This window comes from Macaca nemestrina, chromosome 4, assembly GCF_043159975.1.
Source record: "Macaca nemestrina isolate mMacNem1 chromosome 4, mMacNem.hap1, whole genome shotgun sequence".
Lineage (NCBI taxonomy): Eukaryota > Metazoa > Chordata > Mammalia > Primates > Cercopithecidae > Macaca > Macaca nemestrina.
The window spans coordinates 169,426,845-169,447,407 of NC_092128.1; the positions used below are offsets into that span (position 1 = coordinate 169,426,845).

Consider the following 20,563-nt stretch of genomic DNA (forward strand, 5'->3'; position numbering starts at 1 on the left):
GATGGGACAAAAAATAAAATCCGCATTTTCTTCATGGAAGACGCTGTCAGGTCCTCCTATTAATTATTTATTCTGATTTTTAAAACTATTCAAAAAGGCTTTATTTATATTTTGAACTCTATTGTATATTATCGTTCTCTGTAGCCCAAAGGAATTTTGAAGCAGAAATTCAACGAATGGCATAAGGATACTGGAAAAGTGGATGAAAGGAGACATGATGCAGCCAAAAGAATTCCATATCAACTTGAAGCATTCTGGAGAGGGTTCAAGAATCCAGCATATCTTAACAAGGTCCAAGTATCTCACAGTATGATGGCAGAATTTGTCACCAGTAACAGGCACCAAGTACAAATGATTATTATTTCATTTTACTCTTTGTTTTTTATTTATTTATTTGTTTTTGAGACAGGGTTGCCCTGTCACATTTATTTATTTATTTATTTTTGAGACAGAATCTCACCCTGTCACCCAGGCTGGAGTGCAGCGGTACAATCTCGGCTCACTGCATCCTCTGTCTCCCGGGTTCAAGAGATTCTCCTGCCTCAGCCTCCTGAGTAGCTGGGATTACAGGCGCATCCACCATGCCTGGCTAATTTTTTGTATCTTTAGTAGAGATGGGGTTTCACCATATCGGCCAGGCTGAAATTATTATTATTTAAAAAATGTAGTTAAAGATTTTTTGTGGGTACATAGTAGCTGTATATATTCATGGAGTACATGAGGTGTTTTGATATAGGCATGCAATGTGAAATAAGTACATCATGAAGAATGAAGTATCCATCCCCTCAAGCATTTATCCTTTCAGTTACAAATAATGCAAGTACATTCTTTAAGTTATTTTTAAATGTATGATTAAGTTATTATTGACTATAGTCACCATATTGTGCTATCAAATAGTAGGACTTATTCATTCTTTCTTTTTTTTTTAATTTTTAAAAATTTTTTTAAAATTTTTATTTATTTATTTTTATTATTATACTTTAAGTTCTAGGGTACATGTGCATACCGTGCAGTTTTGTTACATATGTATACTTGTGCCATGTTGGCGTGCTGCACCCATCAACTCGTCAGCACCCATCAACTCGTCATTTACATCAGGTATAACTCCCAATGCAATCGCTGGCCCCTCCCCGCTCCCATGATAGGCCCCAGTGTATGATGTTCCCCTTCCCGAGTCCAAGTGATCTCATTGTTCAGTTCCCACCTATGAGTGAGAACATGTGGTGTTTGGTTTTCTGTTCTTGCGATAGTTTGCTGAGAATGATGGTTTCCAGCTACATGCATGTCCCTACAAAGGACACAAACTTATCCTTTTTTATGGCTGCATAGTATTGCATGGTGTGTATGTGCCACATTTTCTTAATCCAGTCTGTCACTGATGGACATTTGGGTTGATTCCAAGTCTTTGCTATTGTGAATAGTGCCGCAATAAACATAGGTGTGCATGTGTCTTTATAGCAGCATGATTTATAATCCTTTGGGTATATACCCAGTAATGGGATGGCTGGGTCATATGGTACTTCTAGTTCTAGATCCTTGAGGAATTGCCATACTGTTTTCCATAATGTTTGAACTAGTTTACAATCCCACCAACAGTGTAAAAGTGTTCCTATTTCTCCACATCCTCTCCAGCACCTGTCGTTTCCTGACTTTTTAATGATTGCCATTCTAACTGGTGTGAGATGGTATCTCATTGTGGTTTTGATTTGCATTTCTCTGATGGCCAGTGATGATGAGCATAGTTTCATGTGTCTGTTGGCTGTATGAATGTCTTCTTTTGAGAACTGTCTGTTCATATCCTTTGCCCACTTTTTGATGGGGTTGTTTGTTTTTTTCTTGTAAATTTGTTTGAGTTCTTTGTAGGTTCTGGATATTAGCCCTTTGTCAGATGAGTAGAGTGCAAAAATTTTCTCCCATTCTGTAGGTTGCCTGTTCACTCTGATGGTAGTTTCTTTTGCTGTGCAGAAGCTCTTTAGTTTAATGAGATCCCATTTGTCAATTTTGGCTTTTGTTGCTGTTGCTTTTGGTGTTTTAGACATGAAGTCCTTGCCCATGCCTATGTCCTGAATGGTATTACCTAGGTTTTCTTCTAGGGTTTTTATGGTATTAGGTCTAACATTTAAGTCTCTAATCCATCTTGAATTAATTTTCATATAAGGAGTAAGGAAAGGATCCAGTTTCAGCTTTCTACTTATGGCTAGCCAATTTTCCCAGTACCATTTATTAATCTCCTTAAGCTGATAAGAAACTTCAGCAAAGTCTCAGGATACAAAATTAATGTGCAAAAATCACAAGCATTCTTATACACCAGTAACAGACAAACAGAGAGCCAAATCAGGAATGAACTTCCATTCACAATTGCTTCAAAGAGAATAAAATACCTAGGAATCCAACTTACAAGGGATGTAAAGGACCTCTTCAAGGAGAACTACAAACCACTGCTCAGTGAAATCAAAGAGGACACAAACAAATGGAAGAACATACCATGCTCATGGATAGGAAGAATCAATATCATGAAAATGGCCATACTGCCCAAGGTAATTTTTAGATTCAATGCCATCTCCATCAAGCTACCAATGAGTTTCTTCACAGAATTGGAAAAAACTGCTTTAAAGTTCATATGGAACCAAAAAAGAGCCCGCATTGCCAAGACAATCCTAAGTCAAAAGAACAAAGCTGGAGGCATCACGCTACCTGACTTCAAACTATACTACAAAGCTACAGTAACCAAAACAGCATGGTACTGGTAACAAAACAGAGATATAGACCAATGGAACAGAACAGAGTCCTCAGAAATAATACCACCCATCTACAGCCATCTGATCTTTGACAAACCTGAGAAAAACAAGAAATGGGGAAAGGATTCCCTATTTAATAAATGGTGCTGGGAAAATTGGCTTATTCATTCTTTCTATTGTTTTGTACCCATTAACCATCCTCACCTTCATCTGATTCCCCGACTACCCTTCCCAGCCTCTGGTAACCACCCTTCTACTTTCTATGTCCATGAGTTCAATTGATTTGATTTTAGATCCCACAAAAAGTGAGAATATGCAAAGTTTGTCTTTCTGTGCCTGGCTTATTTCACTGAACATAATGATCTCCAGTTCCATTCACGTCCCCGAATACAAATTAATACATGGTAGAAGCTGTGTTCTGTTGAAGAAGTTAGGAACATATTCAGGCTATATTTTGCATTTTTGAAAGATGGTTAAAATACTTTTAAAATGTTTATGCTGAAAGGAGAAAGTTCTGTGAACTAGAAAATTTGTATGAATTTAAACATAACTCAGAGATGAAATCTGAAAGAAAACAAGGCCCCCTCTTTGCTCAATTTTATTGTTTTGATGCTGTTAATCACACTTGATGCCTCATGGTCACCAAAGTAAAGTAAATTATTTTGAATTAACATTCCCTCCAAAACTTGTTATCCCCAAGCATGCAAAAAGTAAAAAGCAATAAAAGCCCAAGTTGCAAAGAAAGATGTGCTTCTACAAGAGAATTTGGAGGCTGCTGGAAGGTGGTGCAGTCCAGAGAGCTTAAGATTGAGCTCTGATAACAGACAGACCTAAATTTCTGCCACATTTCACAATGTGGCTGTGCATTGGCTGCTCAATCTTGCTAAGCTTCAATATTTTTGTGTAAGAAAAATATACTTATTTATTGTACCTAAAGGTTGTTAAGAGAATTAAATAAATGTGTGTATATAACCAGAGTGCCTGGAACATTAAATGCTTAATGCACATTAGCTATTACCCTTATCATTATTATCAAGTTAAATTAAGCCAATATAATCATAAAGTTGGAGACTGAGTTTATGAGGGCAGTGGCAGAGCCACATAGCTAATCATGAGCTGCTGTTTAACAAAATGAAAGGAAGTTACTGTTTACATAACACCAGAGAAAGAGGACATTTTGGAGAAACTAGGTTAATATAAAAAAACAAAAAAGGTTTTTAATGCTTTTCGTAAGTGTGAGAGAAGAAATTGAGATAACATGGCATTAAGGAACTATTTAGTCTTGGGAGATACATAAAATCAAGGTACTGCCCCACTTTTGCCCTTTTTCTGCTTTGTTAATCCTTTATTGAGATATAATTCACAGCAGTACAATATATACATATTAAATATGCTACATGATGAATTTTATGATTTTATGTATATGCCCATGGAACTATGACCACACCAACATATAGCATGCATCCAGCATCTCAATAGGCCCCTGGTGCCCATTACAGTCAATTGACCACCCATTTCCCAAAGGTAATCACTCTTCTGTTGATGATAGGAAGGTTTGGGTTTCCCTCTTAATCTAGAAAAGGGGCCTTTGAGAAATTTGATGTCCTCTTTCTTTTCCCTAGCTAGACTTTAATTCTCACCCATTAATTTTACTTTAATTCTAGGTCATCATGCCTCTAGCCTACAGTCATGCTCTCATCGACATGCCCCTGCTTACTTTATCTGCACTGTGATGTTATTCTGACATGTAGGGGGTTTTCTCTTCACTATTATGTTAATGAAGTTTCATTGCACTTTTGGATCCATGAATCCCATAAATACTATTATTTTTGACTGTCATTGTATTGTGTTTTCTAAAGCATCCTGGGCCAAGGCTAAGTAAGGAGACACAGGAGCTTTAAGGAGACCTGAAGGTGAACTCTAGGGGCAGCTACACTCTCAAACTCAACTTCCCTGAAGAAGGTTTTCTGGTTCTAGTCTCAGTGTCAAATCATGATGCAACAGCAGAGTGAACTCAGTGTTTTTGGTATGAAGAAGATCTCCATGTGTTACCATCATCAACATCTCCTGTGCTGTTAATCTTACCCTGGATACCTGACCCAGGTGCCCATGCTGTGAATTCTTTCACTGTAGGAAAGAGAAACAGGTACAAAAGATGCACAGACCTCTCATGGGGGTCCCTGGTCAATCGAGGTGGGTGCCCACTTGCTAAAATGACCCTGACCCCTCATTTGGCCACTTGACCACTGGTAACCCTAAAGGCAAATGAAGCCCTTAGGGACCAGAAACACAGGATCCCTGGTTTAAAAAGCTGATCACAGAGAAAGTAGAAAAATCCATAATATCATCCTTTTCATAGCAGTACTTATAAGCTTTGAGCTTGTATTTTCCCACACTGCATGGAAATACCAACAGTGTAATAACGCAACTTCGAAAAAATCAAATAGTAGCTACGAAAGCCCTCAGCCCACAGGTTGCTGTGATTTTCACTTGAGTATGTTCAAGGGTTCATTTTATTTTTGACTTTAAAATTCACACTCAATTTTGACACATGAGACATATGTCTCAGCTCCTTACAGTAACAATCCTGTAAAAACAGATGACTCAGCCACCAGTTACAACAGCATATTATTGCAGTATTCAACAAAACATGCCTTATGCTGACTACAGAGAGGTTTCAAGTTGATGAGGCAAAAACAGCAATGTCCCATCTCAGAACATATGCTATACTATAGTAAGGAAAAAAGAGCCAAATATAAATACTAAACAATGTTGCATTGCTGAAATGTAATCCCTTTAAAACATTAGATGTCTTTACATTTCTCATTATTCTATTATTAATTTTAGAATATGCTCTCTTTAATGCAATCTATCTTTACACAAATTTTAAAATTCAGATTTCCAGATGAACCAAGAAACCAGGGGCTGATTTTTCTCAATGGGTTTCTCTTTTATACTCATAGCATCTGGTGAGGTCAGCATTAAGAAGAAAGGCAATTATTTAATAGCAATAGCTGTGAGCCAAAGAAGAATTACAAAGATAAATCAATCTGGGGTGATAAAATGCCGAAAAAGAGGCAGCCACTTCAAGTAAAAACAAGCTCAATATTAAAATACTGTTTTATTTTCAAGTTACCCAACAAACTGCTGAAAGAAATTACATTTTCCCTCATGAAGGAAATGATAATAAATGCCATTTTCTACCCACTGGGCATCACAGGATGGGTGTTGAGATACAGACATGAAATCCTCCCAATTATGGTAATACCAGGCATTGGAGCCAGAATGGTATTTAGAGTTATTAATTCATTCAACACATATGAACACCTATTATGTATGTGCCTTTGTTTTGGGGATGTGACATATAGAGAGTTGTCTTGTGGAGATGACAGATGTAAGCTCAAAGTCACCACTGAAATAAAGTTACCTATGAGGGATCTTGAAAGTGAGGTCAAGGGAGACTATAAATGACAATGTATAAACAGAGGCTGAAAGCAAGAGAAAGTTGCCAGTTAGACAAGGCAAGAAAATATCCCATGAGAGGGCATGGCATTTGCAAAGTCACAGATATGTGAAATCGCTTAGGATGCTTGGAAAACAACAAGCAGCTTTGTGTGGCTGCAGCAAATGTTGTAATACATAAGTGGCAAGGGTTGTTGCTAAAAATGCAGGCGGGAACTTGATTATGAGGGGTCTTTAAGCCCAAAGAGTTTAGCACATTCTTGCGGAAAGAGGAGTGACACAACCAGAAGGCCAGAGAGACCTGTGAGGTTTGTTCTAGCAATTCGCATGAAAGGGAATAAGGACTAGATTTGAGGTTGGGTTGGCTTGTGGGAAAGCTGAATTTGAGGGGGTATGTAAAAGAAAAAGCTTTTAGAAATGGTTACCAATCTCTGGGGTTTCTGACTTAAGCTATTGTGGTAATGGGAGCTTTCTGAATGGAGTAAAGGAATACAATGGGCACAAGTTCTGGAATAGGTAGATAGGGATGAAGAATGACTTCACTTTTTGGAGATGCTGAGTGAAAGCTGTCTTTTGGGTACTGAAGTGGAAATGACAAAGTAAATAGTTTGTAAGATCAACACATTCATTCTATCATCACTTAGGACACTCCAAGTGATGGTTTCATATGCTATGAAATTACATCCAACTATTTTTGATGATTTACTATGGAGATTCTGGAGAATAAAGATCCTTTCAGGGATCCATTTCATAACTTTATGGCGAGTGTTTCAAATCAGAGGATTGCAGCTTAAGGTATTAAGAAACTTAGATAGAAGCCTGATTATCATCAACATAATGTGCACTGTGAACTAAGACCACTAGCATTGGTTTACTGAGGATTAGCCCATGTATCAGAATAACACATGATCGAATCCATATTATATTGCAACACCCTCCATTGTAAATAGCTGTTCAATGCCATAAATCTGCTTTTAGAAAACGGTCCTCTAAAAATAGAAATCAAACCATATTGCTACACTGCACCACACTCAAAGGCTTCTGATTTCACTCAGAGTAAAAGGCAAAGTCCTTACAATAACCTCCATGATATGCCTTGTTCTCCTTGTCTCTCTAACCTCATTGCTCTTTACACTCCTTCCTCTCAGTCACTGTATTCAGCTATACTGACCTCTTGGCCGCTCCTAAAACATCAAATGCTTGACAATTCCCTTTTTCCTAGAATGTATTTCTTGCAGATGTCCATATGGTGTTAAGTCATTGGTCAAATGTTACATTTTATGTGAGTTCTTTCTTGACCACTGATTTAAAATTGTGGCACCTAAACCTTAATAACTTCCTATCCCTTTTTACTATTTTATTTTCTCCACAGCACCAAAGATCAGTTTTTGCATTTCCTTTAACATCTTAACTGGAAATGATATATTAGGAGATAATAATGGTATAATACTGATAGTAGCTGTAGAAAGGATGTGGATGAGTTTTATTAGAATAAGCTGAGCTTATGCTGCAGTGACAACTGACCCTCAGATCTCAGTGGCTTTACTGAAAAAGTTTATTTCTTCCTCAATCAAAGCCTGCTTAAGTCAGATGACTCTCCAGGGTAGCTCTCCTCTATGCAGTGACTCAGTGATCCAGGATTTTGCATCCTATAGCTCCACCATCTCAATCTTTTTTTTTTTTTTTTTTTTGAGACAGTCTCGCTCTGTCGCCCGGACTGGAGTGCAGTGGCCAGATCTCAGCTCACTGCAAGCTCCGCCTCCCGGGTTCACGCCATTCTCCTGCCTCAGCCTCCCGAGTAGCTGGGACTACAGGCGCCCGCCACCTCGCCCGGCTAGTTTTTTGTATTTTTTAGTAGAGACGGGGTTTCACCGTGTTAGCCAGGATGGTCTCGATCTCCTGACCTTGTGATCCACCCGTCTCGGCCTCCCAAAGTGCTGGGATTACAGGCTTGAGCCACTGCGCCCGGCCCACCATCTCAATCTTATGGCTTCCATGTTTGCTACTGAGGATCTCATGAAGGCTTTTATCCAACTCCTTCCAGAAGTGACACAGCTCATTCCTGCTCATAGCCTACTGGTCAGAGCTAGTACCATGATTCCACCCAACTAGGGTTTAGGGCTGACTGGGAAGTATGTTCTTCTAAGTGCTCTGGAAGGAGAGGAGACCTGGCTATTGGTGAGCACTCCTCAGTTTGACACAGCAACCAACTCTGGAATGATCTTCTTAAGATGCAGTGTGATGCAATGTAGGGAGCACAGAATAGGATTCAGCAGGGCTGGATGTAAGATCTCATTGAACCAGTCACTATTCACATGGCTTCAATTTAGGTATCTGCTCTGGAACTCTATTTTCAAACTCGTGAAATGGGGGAAAATACTTATCCTGCTTATATCAGAAAGGTTTGTAAGTCCCGAATGTAAAAGTTTGTAAACAGAATTTCCAAATGTAGGCAACCGTTCAAATGCCAGTACATGAATAATGCAGTACGGAGCATAGAAAACCTGCCCAGATAAGATAAAATGAATTACATTCCTATTTTACATCAATATTTATAAAGTTATCTCATTGTTAGAGCCATAGAGAATGGTATCATTTCCAGACCTGCTGGCTTAACAGCTGTGATACTTAGCCAGTGAAGTAGGGAGCTGTTTATGTATCAGCATTGGTTTATTTTCTATGTATGGAGCATGAAGAAAATGCCAAAGAAATTCAGATATATAACAAACACTTAAGATTAGTGAAAGCAAAATTCATTCAACAGTGAATGAATCCAATACTGGTAGCTTGTGTGATATCTTCTGTTCTGTTGCTGGAGGACATTGGCTATTGTGCAACGTCGTCTGTTGTTCCAGGGATTCATGTGTACTTAGCACAAGGTATGATACTGACAAAATATCAGCTATTTGAAAAATCTCATTAGAATGTATTTAAAGATATATTAAAATCTTTTGATAACATTAGATTTTATATATTTGAGTACTGAGTACATCTGTTGTCAGACTTCAAAAAGATACTGAATTTATATATAATAATTTTGTTAGTCACTTCAAGTTTGTTACGGATGGTAAAATATTAACGTTAATAATGATATCCTATAGTGTTATCTATTCAAAGAAGTATCATAAAAAATCTAATCTTTTAAATACATTTAATACAAAATACTCAAATATGTGGATTTTTCTATGATTTTACTAGTGATTTGGGTCTTCTAGAATTCCTCAGCAGACTTTTACAACATTAGGGTAAAAGGAATCCAAATTATCTGTTTCAATTCCCTGCCAAATGAACACATTATCCGTATGGGGAATTTCTTGCTAACTGACGTTATTGTGGCATGCCATTTATTATCTGTGAGAAAGTTTACCCTTTGTGTGTATCCATTTGTGATAGATAAGTATTTCATATAGTAAGCAGATATTTGCCTCAGTAGAAACTTCACCCATTATGATTGGAAGATGTTTCTTGCTGCTCATGTCTGTATTGTACACACATGCTAAATATTAGTAACATCTTTACAGTCATTTAAAAATAACACATTCAAAGACTAAAGTATTAAAGATGATAAACCAGTTAGTACTCTAGTAGCAAACACATAAAAATCCAGATGATAATTTCCTAATTGAATCTTGTCATGGAATTTTCCTGCCTAGTCATTGGCCCACATAGCTCTACTGTGATGAACAAAAGAACATGGATCCAATAAGGCCAGACGCAAATAGATACCCATAGTCACATGCTGGAATGCAGACAGCATATCAACAATGAGATAAAGCTTTGTACAACAGAAGTTCACTGAATCAATATTCTGAAACATTCCCAAGTTGCTGGCTTTTAAAATGGAGGGTAACAGAAAGCACAATGAATTTTCTAAGATGTTTCATATGATCTTGTGATAAAAAGAGGAGCAAGTTATTGCAAAGTGAAGGCTTCTTTGTTTTATTTTGCTGACAATTTATACTACTGCCTCCACTCAAGGGTTTGAGTTTCTTCCCCTTTTCCCCCTCAAAGATTATAACCTTGAGAATGATTGCTTTTCTCCTTTTATTCTTTTAAGACACGTCTGCCATTCACTTTCATAAAAGACATCCTGCAAGCGGGTCACGGTGCCAGGTTGATGGTACATTGTGTAGACAATTTGGAGGAAAAAGTATAGAAAAATAGCTGTATTTAAATAGAAAGCCTAGCTCAAATGTCACTTTCTACATGGCAGTTCAGAAATACGTCAACAATATCACACACTCTCTCTCTCTCTCTCTCTCTCGCGCTCTCTCTCTCTCTCTCTACTTGAACTACGGCAGTACCATCAGAATGGGATTCCCTTTTTACATCTCTCTTCCCTCTTGTCTATTTCTTATACAGACAAAACTGCATCATGCTGGTCTTTAACAAACACCATCAATGTGTCTCACAACTTAGTATCATTTACACTGAGTCTTTTTTTTTCTTTTTCTTTTTTCTTTTTGAGACAGAGTCTTACTCTGTCACTCAGGCTGGAGTGCAATGGTGCGATCTTGGCTCACTGCAACCTCCATCTCCAGGGTCCAGGTGATTCTCCTGCCTCAGCCTCCCAAGTAGCTGGGATTACAGGTGCATGCCACCATGCCTGGCTAATTTTTTGGTACTTTTAGTAGAAATGGGGTTTCACTGTGTTGGCCTGGCTGATCTTGAACTTCTGATCTCAAGTGATCCACCTGCCTTGGCCTCTCAAAGTGCTGGGATTACAGGCGTGAGCCACCGCGCCCAGCCCACACTGAGTCTTTATCAGGTGTCAGCACACTACATCCTGGGGGCCAGGTCTGGTCTGCCGCCTGTTTCTGTATGACCTGTTAGCTAAGAACATTCTGTTTTTACATTCTTAAGTGACTTAAAAAGTGAAAAGAGTAACATTTTGTGAAATTCAAATTTCAGTGTCTATAAATAAAATTTTATTGGGCTACATCCAAATTCATGTGTTTACACATTGTCTATAACTTTTTTGGCCCTCCAAAGGCAGAGTTGAGTAGTTGCAACATAGACCACGTGGCCTGCAAAGCCTAAAATATTTACTCTCAGGCTAGATAAAACAGAAGAGGTTTGCCAACCCCTAATGCATATGAATGGGACCCCTGGAGTTGGCCGTGCATAGCCTGTGTGGCTGTATACTATAGTCCTGGTCTGGAATAGTCATCATAGTAAGTGCTTTTCTCCTAGCCAGGCATTTAACATTTTTCACAATCTGGATGCAGAACAGATTCTCTCCAGCTCCCCCACCTACTACTTATTCTTCCCTTGGTATCATTTAGCTACCTCTGTGTCTTTGTTCATATTGCTTCCCTGTCCTAGCCATGTCTTTTCGTTTATCTGTCCGTTGATATCTATCATTGAAAGCCTAGCTCCAATGTTGCTTTCACCATGGCAGTTCAACAATGTGATTGAAATCTTGCTTCTGTGAATTCACAGGGTGCTTTGTACTTCCCTGACACACCTACCATATTCTGCCTTGCACGGCCCTTAGTCTTGCACTCATTTCATATTGCCTACTATATTCTATGATCCTTAAGTCTAAGAACTGGGCTTGGTCATCTTTGTACCTTTAAGAATGCTGCAGACGTGGGCAGGCCTGGCACAGATCCCTGGAGGCTGAGACTAGGACCAGGAGCCATGCCAACCCTCAATACACACACAGTCACTTCCTTAGTTGCAGGGTCCAGGGGAAATTCCAGTGGTGTGGCAAAAGATCCAAGTTAGTGCTCCCACAAAGCTGCTGTGGGGAGAGGTGGCTCAGTTCCATAAAAAGCAAGTGGTTTGCAAGATACAAGCCCAGGACCCAATCCAGAAGTAGGCAATACTGTGGAGACTAGTCAGACCCTAAATATCAGTGAAGTTCATCAGTAACAAAAACCTATTGACCAGACCAAGTTCCAGGGCAGCGCAGCCAGTAAGAAAAGGGGATAAAATGGGAGTTGTGGAGTTTAGCAAGGAGAGGACAGAGGTTTGATCTTAGAAAGACCAGGGCTCTAAAAGGGTGACTGGGCAAAAGTCCAAAGAGGAAAAACACCAGGCCCAAGGTAAGAGAGAAACTACTATAGAGAGGATGACCTGAGTTGAGTCCCAGACGTTGGGTGGGGGCTCCAGAAATTATTCTCGCTTACGTTTAGATGTAATCCTAGGGTCTGCAGAATAGAGAAAATGATCGCTCTCATTTGGTTTGTTTGACCCCCCTCCAAATCTCATGTTGACATTTGATCCCCAGTGTCAGAGGTGGAGCCTAATGGGAGGTGTTTTGGTTGTGGGGGAAGATGGTTCAGGAATGCCTTGGTACTCACAGTAATTCGTTTTTACTCTGTTAGTTCTCCCAAGACCTGGTTGTCAAAAAGAGCCTTGCACCTTCCCTGTGCTTGCTTTCTCTATCACCATGTGATCTCTGTACATACCAGCTCCTTTCTGCCTTCCACTGTAAATGGAAGCAGCCAGAGGCCCTCATCAGAAACAGATGCTGGTGTCATGTTTCTTTTATCGCCTGCAGAACCGTGAGTCGAATAAACCTATTTTCTTTATAAATTACTCAGCCTCAGCTATTCCTTTAGAGCAACACAAAAGTGGCCCTAGTTTCCTAGTGTAGGGAGACAATAGACTGGAGGAAGAGACAGAGTGTATAAAAAAGGGCCAGAGTGAGAGGGAACTAACTTATTTGAGCACTAACCACGTGTCAGGTCATGTAATAAGGCTTTTACTCACAGTATCTCACTTAATGTGCACAGTAACTCTGCAAGGAAGCAGCATTATGCCCATTTAACCGATGAGAAAATTGAGGCTTAGACTAAGCAGTTGATGGACATGAGATCTGAAGGCAGGCCTAAGTGAACCCAAACCAATTCCTCCACATGTTCCCCACCACTATATCACACTTCTTCAATAAATATTTATTAAATGAATAATGAAGATAGAAAAATTATAACTGGACATGTTTTTCACAACTCAATGGGGTATGCATGATAGTACTAATCTTTTTTCCCCATGTTTTCTCTAGTTTTTCCTTGTAAGTTAAAGAGCTTTTCTCTCTTTTATCACTGGTTCAGTGAACTAATAACTCTTGCATACTCTGTGTCCTATGTGCCAAGAGGCACGTTAAGTAATCTAAGAACATACTGGTTGCCCTAGGGAATTGCTTTGGATCTCTGGCCTTCAGTGCCTTCCACACACTAGTCCAAACTTCCTTTCCAGGGTTATTTTTTTTTGTTCAGCCCTCTTAGATCACTTACTGTTTTCCAATCAACTCTTGTACACCTTGTCTCCTCCATATTAAATGCTACTCCTTCAGTAAAATCCACCCTGATCTCCTTTTCTTTCTTTTCCTTTCCTTTTCTTTGCCTTCCTTTTTTTTTTTTTTTTTTTTTTTTTGCTTTGTTTTGTTTTGTTTTGGTTTTGTTTTTTTGAGAGGGTCTCACTTTGTCACCCAGGCTGGAGTGCAGTTGCACAATCTTGGCTCACTGCAGCCTCAACCACTGGCGTTCAAGTGATCCTCCTGCCTCAGCTCCCCAGGTAGCTGGAAACTATAGGAACACACCATCATGCCCGGCTAATTTTTTGTATTTTTTTGTAGACATGGAGTTTTGTTATGTTGCCCAGGCTGGTCCTGAACTCCTGAGTTCAAGTGATCCACCCGTGTCGGTCTCCCTGATCTCTTTATTCACAACTGATCCCTTTCTCCCCAACCCGTGGAGCATTTATATGATTCTATGCTTGCTCTGAAGTAATACTAAGAACTCCAATAACTCTAGTATAAATCTCCAAAAGAGTTTGCACTTATCCTTTTTCTCCCACAATGCTTATAGCGTCATTCACACAAAAGACATGCTTAAAATATGTTTTAAGTACTAAAAAAAGGCATAAGTGAAATTTCACTTTCTTAGGCTCCTTCATATGGTCAATTTTTCCCTCAGAAGTTTGTTTCCACACTAGCCCTCCCCACCTTTTTTGACTTGGTTCTTTCCAGTTAATGCAATTCTTTCTGGTCCCTGAAATTCTACAGAATGAAGCAGTTGTATGAAATGTAAGAAGCTGCCATATTTAAGGTGGACTCTGGCTTTTTGCTTTATACCACTTGCAAAGCCAATGTGAGTACCCGAGTCTAAAAATACTTTTCACTGCCAATCATATGTACAGAGTAGGCTTTTTGCTGTATAATCTGATTGCCAGTATTTAATGAAAAATACTGATTGCATCCTAGGACCATGCATCCTTCCAAGAAGTTCTATTTAAATCACTGTATAATTTCTTTTACTATGTAATTTGCATTGTGACAGTTTGATAGTTTATAAGGGCCCTTTGAAAGCGAACTTGAACTGTAGGGCAAAATGTATTTAGCACATTTTAAAAGCACATTAAAAAAGACTTGTCATTTGATAAATATTAATGCATTTATTAATAGATGACCAATGGCTGCTAAATTGTGAAAAAAGTTTGAGATTTCAGTGACTACAAGCAAATCCACTGCTATTAAAGTTAAAAGTCTGAAATACATTCTTCTGAAAGTTGCACTTTAAAAATATTGATTGCAGAATATCAAGCTGAACGATTCTGTTACATGACAAGTTCTCTAGTTTTGATAAGTTTACAGAGATCTCCCAAAATATAATCAATTTTTAATTGTCTGTTTAAATAGGCAATAGTATCTGCACATATTATGTATGATAATGGTCAAACTCAAGATTCACTTATATTGGCCTCTAGAATGTTTGATATATTTTAAGGAATGTATGATAATTGATTTGCTTCAAAATCCTTTGCTTAACTGAATATTAAAATTCAACTATAAGCTAGCAAGTAATGAAAGGATTCTAGGGAATAATAAAAGCAATGTTTAGCCAGGATTTAAGAATTCACTAGGATAATCTATCCAATTAAAATTTGACTATAATCAAGGTTAAAAATAACGTACCTATCAATAAAGTGAGTTACTGTGAAAGAAATAGAGCAGCTCTATAGTAGGATTAGTCAAGCCCGTCCTTCTACAATCCATTGTTTACTTCATATTATTAGACAGTTTTAATATGGTATTACTTCTAATCTTTCAAGTATCTTGTCAGATAAATCTAATTATTTCCAAGAAGTGGCTTGCAACTGAAAGAAAAATGTAGCAGAAAACTTATTTATCTATTGAGCTATATTTAGTTTGTAAAAAAAAAAAAAAAAATCCTCCTTTTTCTTCTGTCGAAAAGAGGACTCAGATGGGGAATGGGGTACATTAAAACTTCCTGGAATGGGGAGGAGTATTCCAAAATTCAAGAGAGCCTAGACGATTCTTTTTTGGAGACAGAGTCTTGCTTTGTTGCCCAGGCTGTAGTGCAGTGGCATGGTCTCGGCTCGCTGCAACCTCCATCTCCTGGATTCAAGCGATTTTCCTGCCTCAGCCTCCTGAGTAGCTGGGATTACAGGCACACACCACCATGCCTGGCTAATTTTTGTATTTTTAGTAGAGACAGAGTTTCACCATGTTGCCCAGGCTGGTCTCGAACTCCTGAGTTCAGGCTATCCTCCCACCTCCGCTCCCCAAAGTGCTAGGATTACAGGCGTGAGACCGCACCCAGCCCCAGACAATTCTTTATTAAACCTATAAGAGATGCCGGAAGATTTCCACACAGGAACATACAGGTATTTCTTGGGGGACCTCAGCACTTGCCTGTGACTTGAAGGCTTATCAGTGTTCCTCTCACCTGACCCTGAGGTCTTCACCCACAATATCAATGAACCTTTGTGTCTCAGCACTCACACGGATTTACGGAACATGTCTCATGTTGAAGAGGTTGGGTTGTTAAGAAAGGACAGATTTCAAACTTGGCTGCTATCACTCCCTGAGGATTTGGGAAGGCAATGCAGAGACAGTGTCTTGGTTATGAAAGTAGAATTCAGCAGCTATGTGTATGTGACCACCTGAATTTCCAAACTTAGACCACTGACGTGGTTGTCTAAGACACTAACATCTTTGCCCTATGTGTTCCGGTTTGAACGTTTGTTCCACAACTCATGTTGAAATTTAATTGGCAATATAATGGTATTGGGAGGTTGGAGCTGTAAGAGATGAGGAGGTCATGAAGGTCCTGCTCTGATGAATGAATTAAAGCTATTATCCCGGTGTGGATTAGTTATTGCAGCAGTGAGCTCTTGATAAAAGGATGAGTTTGACCTGATTTCTCTCTCTGTCTCGTGTGCTCACTTCTGCCTCCTGCCTTCTGCCACAGGATGACCCTTGCCAGATGTTGGCGTCATGCTCTTGGACTTCCCAGCTTCCAGAATCATGAGCCAAATGAACCTCTTTTCTTTATAAATTACCCAGTCTGTGGTATTGTTATAGCTGCAACAGACAGACTAAGACACTGCTGCTTTAATCTCCTCATTTGTGAAATGCAGAAATTATGCTACTTTTATTGATGGTAGCTCCATCATTTATGATGCTGCCTGACCAATATCATCCTAAATAAAGCTCAGCCTTCTGACACTTAACAAATGCTTCAATTAATTTAGATCCCATTTCTTTAACAATTGACTACCTGAAGAAAGGGATGGGGCTCAGGATCAGGGTATCACTCTGACTTCTGAAATTAGGCAGTAATTTACATTTTTGGAGTATCACTGGAATCCTTACAACTTTTTTCCTGAAGTAGAATAGCTTTGGGAAAACCATCCTTGCTCCTTCCCTCAGGCCTGTTTGTGATCCATTGCAAACAATTTAATACAGTTCCTAAGGTTATAGGTGGTTTTTTGGAAGATAGTTCCAAGTCTTATACATTTTTGTATGCCTAGAATGAATTAATAAGAAAATCTTAGGCTGTATAGCCAATCCATTCATTCATTTGATTCAACAAATATTTATTGAGAGCTTACTATGTGCCAAATACTATTTTAGATGTTTGGAATATATCATTAAGTAAGATAACTGTCCTTGAAGAGATTACATCCTGGAGGGGCAGGGGAACAGGCAATGCACATAATAAATAAGTATAAATATTGTCAGAAGCTATAAAATTGTACAAGGTATAAAAGAATGAGCCAGTCAGGATCAGGAGAAGGGATGTAGAAGAATTGGGAAACAAAGACTTGAAAGTGGTGAAGGAGTTGGCCAAGGAGACATCTGGGTAACAGCATTCCAGACAGATGGCACGGCTAGGATAGGGACCTGAAGGGAATCTGACATACTCAAGCAGTGAAGTCAATGTGGCTGAAGGAAAGTGCATATGGGAAAAATGGCAGGACATGAGGTCAGAGGTTAAGGGGCCAGATCATGGAGTAACTTGTAGGCCATTTAAGACTTTGGCTCTTACTCTGTGTAAAAAAGGGAAAATACTGAAGAGTTTTGAGCAGAGCAGTGGCATAATCTTACCTCATGTTTTTGAAAGAAATAACCCTAGTTGCTGGGCTGAGAACAGACTATCTAAATTGAGAATAAAGTAGGGATATTAAAAACAAGAAACAGATGCTGGTGAGGGCTGCAGAGAAATAAGAATGCTTTTACACTGTTGGTGGGGCTGTAAATTAGTTCAACCATTGTGGAAAAGAGTATGGTGATTTCTCAAGGATCTAGAATGAAGGATCATTTCACCCAGCAATCCCATTACTAGGTATATACCCAAAGTAATATAAATCATTCTATTATAAAGATACATGCCCGTGTATGTTCATTGCAGCACTATTCACAATAGCAAAGACATGGAATCAACCCAAATGTCCATGAGTGATGGACTGGAAAAAGAAAATGCAGTACATATACACCATGGAATCCTATGAAGCCATAAAAAGGAATGAAATTATGTCTTTTTAAAATTTATTTCTTCTTATAAAAAAACCCAGGATGTGTGTGTGTGTGTATATATATATATGCAGAAAGCGTAGGTTTGTTACACGGATATCCGTGTACCATGGTGGTTTGCTGCACCTATTGACCTATCCTCTAAGTTCCCTCCCCTCAACTCCCACCCCCCAACAGGTCCTGGTATGTGCTGTTCCCCTCTCTGTGTCCATGAGTTTTTAATGTTCAGCTCCCACTTATAAATGAGAACATGTGTTGTTTGGTTTTCTGTTCCTGTGTTAGTTTGCTGATGATGATGGCTTCCAGCTTCATCCATGTCCCTGCCAAGGACATGATCTCATTCCTTTTTATGGCTGCATAGTATTCCATGGTGTATATGGACCACATTTTCTTTATCCAGCCTATCATTGATGAGCATTTGGGTTGGTTCCATGTCTTTGCTATCGTAAATAGTGCTGCAATAAACATATGTGTGCATGTGTCTTTATAGTAGAATGATTCATGTTCCTTTGGGTATATACCCAGTAATAGGATTGCTGAGTGAAATGGTATTTCTGGTTCTAGATCCTTGAGGAATCACCAAACTATCTTCCACAATGTTTGAACTAATGTACATTCCCACCAACAGTGTAAAAGCCTTCCTCTTTCTCCACAGCCTCGCCAGCATTTATTGTTTCCTGATTTTTTAATAATTGCCGCTCTGACTGGCATGAGATGGTATCTCCTTGTGTTTTTGATTTGTATTTCTCTGATGACCAGTGATGTTGAGCTTTCTGCAGCCAACAAACATAGGAGATCATGTCTTTTGCAGGGACATGCATGGAGCTGGAAGCCATTATTCTCAGCAAACTGATGCAGGAACAGAAAGCCAAACACTGTGTTTTCTCGCTTGTGAGTGGGAACTGAACAATGAGAACAAATGAACAAAAGGAGGGGAACAACACACACTGGGGCCTGTCAGGGGGTGCAGAGGGAGGGAGAGCATCAGGATAAATAGCTAATGCATGCAGGGCTTACTACCTAGGTGATGGGTTGATAGGTTCAGCAAACCACCATGGCACACGTTTACCTGTTTACCCATGTACAAACCTGCACATCCTGCATGTGTATCTTGAAACTTAAAATAAAATAAAATTAAAAAATTTTAAAAGAGAATAAAGTAGGAAGATGAGTTAAGAGGCAGTTGAAGTAATCCAGGTGAAACAGTTTTTAAGAGATTAAACCAGCAACCTTGGTTTCCTCATCAATTAACCTATCATGTTAACTAGCCCAGACTGATATTGCTCTATATGTATACTAAAGACATCTGGTTAAATTAAATAGCACTGCCAATCAGTTTTCACCTAGAGATATGCTCAGGTATTTTATTAGTTCTTACATTTTGTAAACAGGTGGTACACTGAATGGACATCAAATTCAATAACAAATTCCAATAAGAAACATCAGAACTAATTTACCCAAAAGGAACATTCAAATTAACATCAATCAGTATTAGCAAATAATGACCTACTTTATCTTGTACTGATCTTGACTAAGGAATGATATTTCCAGGTCTTTCTTTTAAAGAATTCATGATGCACTGCTAGTCTATTGAACTCTTGAGTATATCTCATTCCAAAGAGAATGGTCAGCAAAATATTGTTTCATTTGGGACATGCATACATACCATACATTCCAGTCCACCCACACATAGGTTACTCATGACAGGGCCTCTAGAGGCAGGACAATTATATATCAAAGAAGAAAATGTGAAAAGTCAGATAAAATATTTGCTGATGTTTCATAAAGAAAATTCAGTCCACTTCTTTAGCAGTCAAAGGTAGTATTTTCAATGTTTTTAATCTTTGGTTTGGAGTCGTACTGTCTCCTTGTTAGCTGTTTTGTCCTTCAAGAGAGGACCTGTGGTGGTATGGATTGAAAAGTTGACTCTGTCATTGCCTTACAAATGAATTCTATCTGAAGCGAAAAGTCACCAACAATTTTACATTGATGTTGTATTGTTCATGTGGTATTCTGTCAAAACTCTGTGCCTTCTTGAACAAAGATTTCACCTTTATTTTTAGGCACATTTCAACCAACCACAGTATCAGACACTTCCACTAGGAGGTTAATGAAAATTGGCAATACGGACAATATTCCCACCATAGAGAAGATTTACCATATATTTTTTAGAACCTTGCAGAAGATACCTTGACCTAGTCTTGATCTACCCCATAAATGGGTTTAAGTGGACTTGAAAGTCCCTAAAATTATTCTCAAAGTTGTGAATCTGTGAAATGATCCAGTAGCTTTTATCAGAACTTCAAAGGCATCTGTAATGGCACTTCTCCTCAACATTTTTATTAAAATTTAAAAAAAATACTGGCACAGAAATATGCAAAGATGGTATTTTTAAGGATTATTTATGTTTAGGGAGAATGCTCTCCCAACTTACAGACAGTTTGATTGCTTGCAAAATTTAGTTCTGTTTTGATTAAAATGGACTTTTTGCTTTCACATCTTAAATTTCCCGAGAAAATATTTCATTTTACCAGTTATGATGTTCCATAGCAGGATAAACCTTAATTTATTTCCA

At 38.7% G+C, this 20,563-nt stretch overlaps 1 protein-coding gene across 6 annotated transcripts in view; it reads right to left on the minus strand.

Moving 5' to 3' along the window:
* Window positions 1–20,563, minus strand: part of LOC105472802 (cysteine and tyrosine rich 1) — a 105,374-nt gene that overhangs the window by 38,291 nt on the left and 46,520 nt on the right. The gene's annotated exons all lie outside the window — the stretch shown is intronic.